Here is a 9,664-nt window from a genome sequence, read left to right on the forward strand (position 1 = left end):
GTGTATCTATGTGATATAAAGGGACATGTTTGCCAGGATTGAGTTGAGTTTTATTTTTTAATGCATTTCATTTAGTGGAAATATAAATTTACCTGAAGATTTATGACTTTTTTCTCATAATCATATTTAAACAGAATAAAAATTTCAAAGGGATGAGTAATTTCTACAGCAATATTGTAGAGTAGATGTATAAGGATGAAATGGGGGGAAATCCCTAGATTATGTCTTTGTTCTTCCCCTTGCTTTTCCAAGCCACCCACTTTGTGCACCTATGAGATATGAGCTGTCCCTGGGTGAATCTTTGTGGCTGTTGAGTGGTAAAAAACAAATATATTTAGCACTTAGCTTAATCTACGAAGAGAAACAGATAACTCTTCTTGAACTGAAAGGGAAAGATTTATATAGATAAGGTGAAATTATCTCCCTTCAAAATTAGAGGAAAGCAATGGGAATAATCTAAACATGATTATAAGTGCAACAGATACATAAAAATGAGTTTGAGAATTAAAAATAATCCCTTTAGCTTTCAGGCTTTCACCATGTTGATTTGGTTCATTACTGTCAGAAAACAAAGAGTAAGAAGCTGGAGGGTTAGACAGTGATTAGAAATGATTCAAAAGGCTTTCATGGGCATTTACTCCTAGCAAGATATCCTTTCTCATGAGGGTCTTGCAATTTGGTTCTGATGGTCCATATCCAAATTGCATGGTTGCTGAGCATTGTTAGAAGAATGAGACTGAAACAGGGAATGGAACAGGGTGTAAGATAGAATCTATCCATCTGGAACTAGCAAACCAAGGCAAGAATTACCTTATGGTCTGCAATTTAGATGCTAAACATGGAGATTCTTCCTAAAACAAGATGTAGTATGTTGATCTGAAAATTCCAGCAAAGCACAGTTGTAGCAAACATCAAACTATCACTGACTCTCAAAATCATAGCTCATAGTAAAGTAGTAATAGCTTTATGAGCTAAATGTTGTCTTTGGAAGGGTATTTCTTAGTTGTTTTAGTGAAACCCAAAATTAGAGTTTTAAGTTTAATGACTAAGTTGACACTGAAAAATGAATAATAGGGCATTGTGAAAGGTAAAAATTGTAAATCATGTTAAACAATCATGCAATTGGAGGAGATAGTTTATTGGAAAACAAGTCTAATCCATGTTGTATACATTTAAGCATTTACTGAGTACTTACATGACAGACTATTCCCAAATAATTTCTGCAGTTATTCATGTTCTGGCTTTATTTAAAATGACTCCTAAAAGCAGCTGATGGACATGGAAACTAAAATGTTAATAACATCCACTATGTGTCAAACATAGATCTAGATATTTTCCAAAAATTCTTTTACTCGGTTTTTCACAAGAAACCTGCTCATCATTATCCCTATTCAATAAATGAGAAAATAGAATTCATGATTTCATTTAAATTGTCCAAGGTCACAAATGCACTAGGTAGTTGAACTGAAATTGAACCTGAATCTCTTACTATAAAGACCATGTTCTTTGCCTTTTGCCATGAATTGTGCTATAATAAACCTGATTTTCACCATCTTCAGGGGGCAACTAATTTCCTCTGATGAAATATGACTCTCTCAGTTGTTGAAAATGTACAATGTTGAAAATGCTGGTCACTGAAATGCTATAATTGAAGAGAATCTAAAAAACTATTTTTACTAAGACATGTCCTCTCTCAACTGAAATTCCCAATAAACAAAGCTTTTAAAGTTTCAGAAACCATAAATATAAGGCACACATATTTTGGGGGTAAAGCACTACTATTGAATGTATGTAGAACAGAAAAAAAACAAAATAACAAAGCAGGGACTTCCCTGGTGACACAGTGGTTAAGAATCCACCTGCCAATGCAGGGGACACAATTTTGAGCCCTGGTCCGGGAAGATCCCACATGCCGTGGAGCAACTAAGCCCATGTGCCACAACTACTAAGCCTGCACTCTAGAGCCCTAGAGCCACAACCACTGAGTCTGCGCGGCACAACTACTAAAGTCCGTGCGCCTAGAGCCCATGCTCTGCAACAGGAGAAGCCACCACAATGAGAAGCCCACGCACCACAACGAAGACCCAATGCAGCCAAATAAGTAAATAAACAAATAAATAAATAAATTTAAAATAAATAAAATAAAATTCTAAAAAAATAATAAAACAAAGCAATTTCGAATCAATTTTAAAAACATTTACTGAGAATCAGGTAAAGAATAAGATGCTGATGACATAAGAAAAACAGGCCTTCAACAAAGGCTGAATTTTATTGCTGAAAATCTCTCTGGCCTAACTCCAATCAGTTCACATAGAAAGAGCTAATTTGGTGTCAGACATATTTCAGATTTAGGTTTGCAACTTAACTACAGTAGTTCTGTGGCCTTGGTAAAATTACTTCAGTTAGACTTTCCTGAGTTTCTGTTTTTTTTCTCTTAATCGGGAAAAATAAGTTAGTTCAGAGAGTTTCTGTGTGGCAATTAAATGAAAGAATTTTTTTTTAAGTCTAGCTTAGTGCCTTGAATTAATAAATGTGAAGTTCATCCATGCAGAACAAAATTCCCACAGATGCCAGGTTTAAGGAGGACTAAATCCATTTTCTTTTCCATATTTCAAAATTTGCACATCAGTTTAGAAGTTGCCATTGCTTTTTTCAAAACACAAAGATGATCAGCTCTTGAAATGTTCAGAGTGAGCAGTTATGAAGGAAAAAATACCTAATTGTGTCAGAGCAAATTATCTATCTTTGTCAATAAAATATTACTGTGTCCTGTTAATGAAGTATTTAATCTTCTGCCTGCTTTCTTTTAAACAAGGTGAGGTTATTGTGTCAAATACTTTGATTTGAACGTTAAATTTTTTCCAAAGTCTAACTGGTCCACCTCTATGTTGGTGTTTAAGATAGTTACCTGGAGAGAGAAGTGTTTACCTAGAGTTCGGTCTCACCAGTTCCAGAGAATTCCTGGAGACACTTGGCTGGTTCACTGTCTCATGCAATAAGTATACCAAGTATTTCCTGAAAATTATTGGCAGCCTAGCTTTGTAATAACACACAGTGGTAAAAATAAAAATAAATGAAAAAAAACACAGACAAACCAAAACCATTATCCATATCTTCCAACCTAATACAATGCAAATCATAAAAAATCCCAGCAGGCCTTTTGGTAGATATTGATCAGCCATTCCTAAAATGTATATGGAAATGCAAAAGACCCAGAATAGTCAAGGGGAACTAAGATCCCACAAGCCACATGGTGTGGCCAAAAACAAAACAAAACAAAACAAAACCAGAAGAGTCAAGTCATATTTGTAAAAGAAGAAATATTTGGAAGACATACACTTCCCAATTTCTAAAGGTACTATAAAAAGGTGCAAAAATCAAAACAATGTGGTGCTGCTGTAAGACTAAGAATGTTGATCAATGAAATAGAATTGAGAGTCCAGGAAACACAATACATTTTTAGCCAACTGATTTTTTGACAAGAAGTGCCAAGACAATTAAATGAGAAAAGAATACTTTTTTGACAAGTAGTGCTATAACAACTGAATGCCCATATACAGGAAGATGAATTTAGACTCTTATCTCACATTGTACACAAAATTAACTCAAAATGAATCATAAATGTAAATGTAAGAATTAAAACTATACAGCTGTGAGAAGAAAACATGGAAAAAACATTCCATAACTTCAGCTAGGCAAAGTGTTCTTAATATTTAAGACACCGTTAAGAAAATGAAAGACAAGCCACAGCCTGGGAAAAAATATTTGCAAATCATGTATCTGATTAAAAAATACTTTTACATAGAATAGAAATAACTTTTACAACTCAATATTAATAAAAAAATTAACCAACTTTTTCTAAGTGAGTACTGTAGAATATTGGAATAGGTATTCCACCCAAGAAGATGTATAAATGAATAATAAACATATGAAAAGATGGCCATCATAATTAGTCATTAGGGGGAAATGCACATTAAAACTACAATGAGATACTACTTTACACCCACTAGAATGGTTATCATTAAAACTACTGAGCATAACATGTGAAGATATGGAGAAGTCTGAAACCCTCGTATATTGCAGGGGAGAATGAAAAATGGTATTGCCACTTTGGAAAGATACCTTGGTACCTCCTTAAAAAGTTAAACATAAACTTACCAAGTGATTCAGTGATTCCATTACTAGGTATCTCCTCAAGAGACATGTAAACATATGTTCACACACAAAAAAAATCTTTTCTGGGAATATTCACAGCAGCATTATTCATATGTCAATCACCAGAAACACTACAATTTCCATCAACTGGTGAACAAATAAATTGTTTGTGGTGTATCTCCACATTGGAATATATTCATCAATAAAAACGAACAAATTACCGATGTATGCTACAACATGGATGATTCTCAAAACATTGTGCTAAGGCAAAGAGGCCAGATGCAAAAACACCTACATATTGTATGTTTCTGCAATGTCCAGAAAAGGCTAGTCTACAGAGACAAAAAAAAAATCAGTGTTAGTCTGGGCCCAGGGCTACAAACAGGGATTCACTGCAAACAGGCAAAATGGATCTCTTAGGGGTGATAAAAATGTCTTAAAACTGACTGCACAATTCTATGTAAATATAATAAAATCATTGAATTTTACATTTATAATTGATAAATTTTATGTCATGTAATTCATACTTCAATAAAGCTGTTTTTAAAAAGTAAGTAAACCGATGGGAATTTCTTTTTCCCAGAGCAAGACTGAAAACACACACACACACACATGAAAACCAAAGGATATATTCACTGGTTGATAAAAGCAAAAGTATTTTCCTCATCAAGAGTTTGAGTGTCAAGCATAATACCCTCCACGTTCATCCACACTGTTGCAAATGGCAAAATTTCACTCTTTTTTATGGCTGAGTAGTATTCCATTGTATATATATATATATAATTTAAAAAAAAAGAGTTTGAGTGTCAACACTTTTTGATTAATTATTTGCATTGTCTGCCACATGTTTAGCTTACTGCACAGATGTTCCAATCAGATATACAATTTGCCTTAATGCATTAAAACACCTACACCAAAGCAATAATTATTTACCAACTTTTTAAACAAAATTTTCATCATATATTTTGTGATTGAAAAAAACCCTAAAAAGTTACTATTACCAAAAACAATTAAAAAAAAAAAATTCAGCAGACTAAATTGTGTAAGCTCTCGGAGGGCCTGCTTGGAGAATAGTTGAAATATAGAAGAAAACATCCAGCAACTAATGGTCAAAGTGATATAAACACACAAATATTCCTATGTTTAGGACGGTAGAAAAGAGGCGATATTTTTGACAGTGTTATCATAATGAATAAAATTTTCAAGCATCCTTTGAAAATGGCCTAGCACATATGTTTTATTTACCTGCATTGTTATTGCTTTATCCTCTGAACTAATAAATATCAGAAGAGAATTACATTTAGTACTCTGAGAGTGACTGTGACATGGAAAGCAAAAAATCAGTGAAGCTACAGAGAAAAAAGCCTGGTGTTAAAATACTAGGAGAAAATTAAATCGATTTTAAAATATTACTTTTTAGTTAATGTTTATTGTGTAAGATATACAAACACATATGAAGATATGTATAGAGATATAGATAGACAGATGTATGTGTATCTATGTCTATATACACCTATGTATATATAATGTTTTATTCACTGGATTTCCCGTGACTCATTTAGATGACCTTGCGACAGGGCAGAGAAGATGTGGAAATACAACTTTAAATCCTAAAACAATGCTGGCAGAGCTGGATATACCAAACAGAGCTTCTGTACAAATAGAAATCAGTCCGCAAAGCACAGTATTTTGTTTTCAATGTTTTATAAAGTACTGGAGGTATATTTTCTATAGACAGTTGCAAACATATGTCTTATCTTATTACTTATATTTACTTAATGCTCTATGAATCTCAGATGAATCTGCTCTAACAATCATTTCATGCATCCCAATAAAACAGTTGATATTCCATCTGAGTGTTAATGTAAATGCTATTTTCAGAACTGTTTCACGTGCACTACACAAAGAAAGCGTCAAAATGAGTGAGGAAATTTTCTATTTCTAGGAACATATGCTTTTTAAAACATTTTCCACTTGTTCAATGACTGAATAGATGTTTCCACCTTAATAAATGAAAATATAATGCCCGTATCAATTATATGCTTAAGGGAATTTGCTTTACATCCTTCCTGGTTGTGCTATTACCTTCTACAACAGGGGAAGATCGGTTGAGCAATATAAAATTTTCTAATATAATTTATGGAGGGCATTAGAGTTTGATAAGCTGCAAACAAGAACTCTTTAAATTTAAAAACACATACAATTTATACACTTGCAACCTCTTTACTGCAAATGTGACATTTTTAAGCTACGGAATTTTTTTTTTACCCTGTTGGTTTTGTTGAAATTAATGTAAACTTTTTGTACATAAATTACAGGATGTATGTATCTAATGTACCTAAAAGTTTATGAATCATCACTGTCCAATTGAACTCTCTATTGATGGAAATGTTCTAAAATTTGCATTGTCCAGTACGGCAGACACTAGGCATACATAGCTATCGAGCACTGAGATGTGGCTAACGTGACTTAGAAAATAAACTTTTAATATTTAACTGTAATTAAATTTAAATAGCCACACGTGGCTGTGGCTTGCAGATTAGAAAACACAGAAAGAGGAGGAAACTTGGAATCATACTTTTTATTGATCTATAGTAATTTTCATTAGAATTCTAGGTCAGATCTCTATAAATCAGAGCCAAGTGGAGGGTTAAACAGAGCTGGCAAATTTGGGTTTTGTTTGTTTGTTTGTTTTTGTTTTTGGCCATGCCACGCTACCTGTGGGATTTTATTCCCGACCAGAGGTTGAACCCAGGCCCTTGGCAGGAAGAGCACAGAGTCCTAACCACTGGACCTCCAGGGAATTTCCCAGAGCTGGCAAATTTGTGCTATGTATAGTCCAAAGTCAACTTGCATTCAAGTTCAACTTGCAGTATGTCATTTTGATTTGCTATTTATTATTTGCTCTTTTCATGATTTGGTCTTCAGTTTACCCTAAAATATTTAAATTTAGATGTGAAGTGAGGTCATTTCATACATTTGAAAAGGATTTTATTCAAAAGGCAGTATTTCTGTGGGAATTTGTGAAAAATAGATCAAAGGGACCCAAACCTTCAAACATAAAGAGATTGATAGTCAATCCTTGTTACTCCAATCAAATGTACCTTTCAGAAAGTGTCATTTATTTTCTTCACTGTATTGTATATGTAGAATGTTTAGAAAGTTCTAAAAAGTAGACTCATCAAGCAGGAAGGACTCAGTCAAGCAAGAAGATCCTTTATGGAAAGCATAGGTTGTCAGAAATTGTACCACAGCTCACTGTTGCTTTGTTCTTTTTATGTTTTAGTTTTCTACTATTTGTGTTAGTTTCTAAGACTATGTCTTCAATTTCTTTTATCTCTTATTATGCAATGTTTAATCTGCTATTAATTCCATTTAATTTCATCTGTCACATTGCAGTTTTCACCTCTACAGGTTTGATTTAGGTCTTTATTACATGTTTCATATTTCTGATTAACTTTTTTCAGAGTTTTATTGAGATCCATTTAAAGTGTAAATTGAGTGGTTTTTTTGCATAGAATTGTGCAACCTTCCCTATAGTCTAATTTTAGAACATTTTCATTTATTTACGCAGTAAAAGAAACCCCATGTCCATTTGCAGTCTCTCCCCATACACTAGCAACCTCCCCCCATTCCCGTGCCAGCTCCCAGCCCTGGCAACCACTAATCTATTTTCTGTTTCTTCAGATATGCTTAATCTGGACATGTCACATAAATGGAATCATACAATATCTGCTCTCTTTCAACTGGCACTTAGCATGTTTTCCAGGCTCATCTATGTTTTAGCATGTATTTGTACCTCATTCTCTTTTATTGCTGAAAAATACCCCATTTAATGGATGTAGATTTTTGTTTTTTCCATTCACCAGCTGAAGGGACTTGGGTTGTTTCTACTTTTCAGCCCTTGTAAATAATGCTGCACTATGGATACTTGTGTACAAGTTTTTATGAGCATGTTTTCATTTCTCTTGGATATATACCTAGGAGTGGAATTGTGGTTCATATGGTCACTATATGTTTAACATTTTGAGAAACTGCTAAACTGCTTTCCAAAAGCAGATGCACCACTTTACATTCCTACCAGTAACATGAGCAGTCCACCTTTTCCATATCCTTACCTCTTATTATCTTTTTGATTATACCTCTGCTTATCTTTTTGAACATAACTGTTTTAAAACCCTTGTCTGTTGATTCTAGCATCTATTTCTATTCTGAACAGTGATTGATTTTTCTCCTAAAAATGGGTTTTCTTTTCCTGCTTTTTTGCAAGCTTGGTTTGTTTGTTTTTTTTAAATATCTTCATTGGCGTACAGTTGCTTTACAATGTATTAGTTTTTGCTGTACAACAAAGTGAATCAGCTATACATATACATATATCCCCATATCCCTTCCCTCTTAAGCCTCCCTATCCCACCCCTCTAGGTCGTCACAAAGCACCCAGCTGATCTCCCTGTGCTATGCAGCTGCTTCCCACTAGCTATCTACTTTACATTTGGTAGTGTATATACGTCCATGCCACTCTCTCACTTTGTCCCAGCTTCCCCTTCCCCCACTGCGTCCTCAACTCTGTTCTCTATGTCTGTGTCTTAATCCTGCCCTGCCTCTAGGTCCATGAGTACCATTTTTTTAGGTTCCATATATATGCGTTGGCATACAGTATTTGTTTTTCTCTTTCTAGCTTGGTAGTTTTTAATTGGATGCCAGACATTGTGAACTGTACCTTACTGGTTGCTGGACATTTTTGTATTTCTATAAATATTATTTAACTTTGGTCTATCATATACTTAAATGATTTGTTAACCGTTTGATCCACTTGGGCCTTGCTTTTAAGATTTGTTAGGTGGCACTAGAGGAGTGAGGTGTCTAAGGCTAATGCCCTACTACTAAGGCAAAACCTGTATGTGTACGCTAACCAACACCCCACGGATTATGAAGTTTTCCAGCCTGATTGGTGGAAGAAGTTACTGACCCTAAGTGATCTCTGGGAATCCTTAAAACCCCTTCGGGGTAGTTTCCTCAAACACAAGATGCTCAGAACTCAGCAGAATATTGGAGAAAACTCTACAGAACTCCGATTTCTCTCTCTGAGCAACTCTCTCCTTTCTGCTATACTATGGAGGACATTACCTGCCTTGGTCTCCCCCAAACTTTCGGCTCCAACCGGTCAACGCAGGCAATTCGCTGGGCTGTGCTTAGGTTTTCTCTCCCAAACCCGCATCCTGGAAAATCTTTTAAAGGCTGTAAGCATTTTGAGCTGATATTTGTTTCCTCAGTCTCCAGGATCAGTTATCCGTTATTGATGCCAAGTGTCTCGGAAGACAGACCCAGCGTTCTCCTTCAAGAGCAGATTTTTTTTTCTTTTTCTTTTTTTTTTTTAAATAAAGGTAACTCTGAGAGTTGCCCCTAAAAGCCAAACAGAGCAAAGGTCTTTCCTCTTAGTCTGAGAACTAGCCAGCGCGCCGCAGGGTGAGCTCAAGCCGCACCTCAACGCCTCAGCACCGCCTACGGG

The 9,664-nt window shown here is 34.9% G+C and overlaps 1 long non-coding RNA gene across 1 annotated transcript in view; it reads right to left on the reverse strand.

Annotated features, from left to right (window-relative positions):
- LOC137767708 (uncharacterized) overlaps positions 1 to 9,486 on the reverse strand; it is a 276,506-nt gene extending 267,020 nt beyond the window's left edge. The window contains exon 1 of the long non-coding RNA XR_011074558.1: positions 9,283 to 9,486. This is a non-coding gene — a long non-coding RNA (uncharacterized lncRNA). The remainder of the gene's footprint in view (positions 1 to 9,282) is intronic.
- Between the last annotated feature and the right edge of the window lie 178 nt (positions 9,487 to 9,664).

Source organism: Eschrichtius robustus, chromosome 7, assembly GCF_028021215.1.
Source record: "Eschrichtius robustus isolate mEscRob2 chromosome 7, mEscRob2.pri, whole genome shotgun sequence".
Classification (NCBI taxonomy): domain Eukaryota; kingdom Metazoa; phylum Chordata; class Mammalia; order Artiodactyla; family Eschrichtiidae; genus Eschrichtius; species Eschrichtius robustus.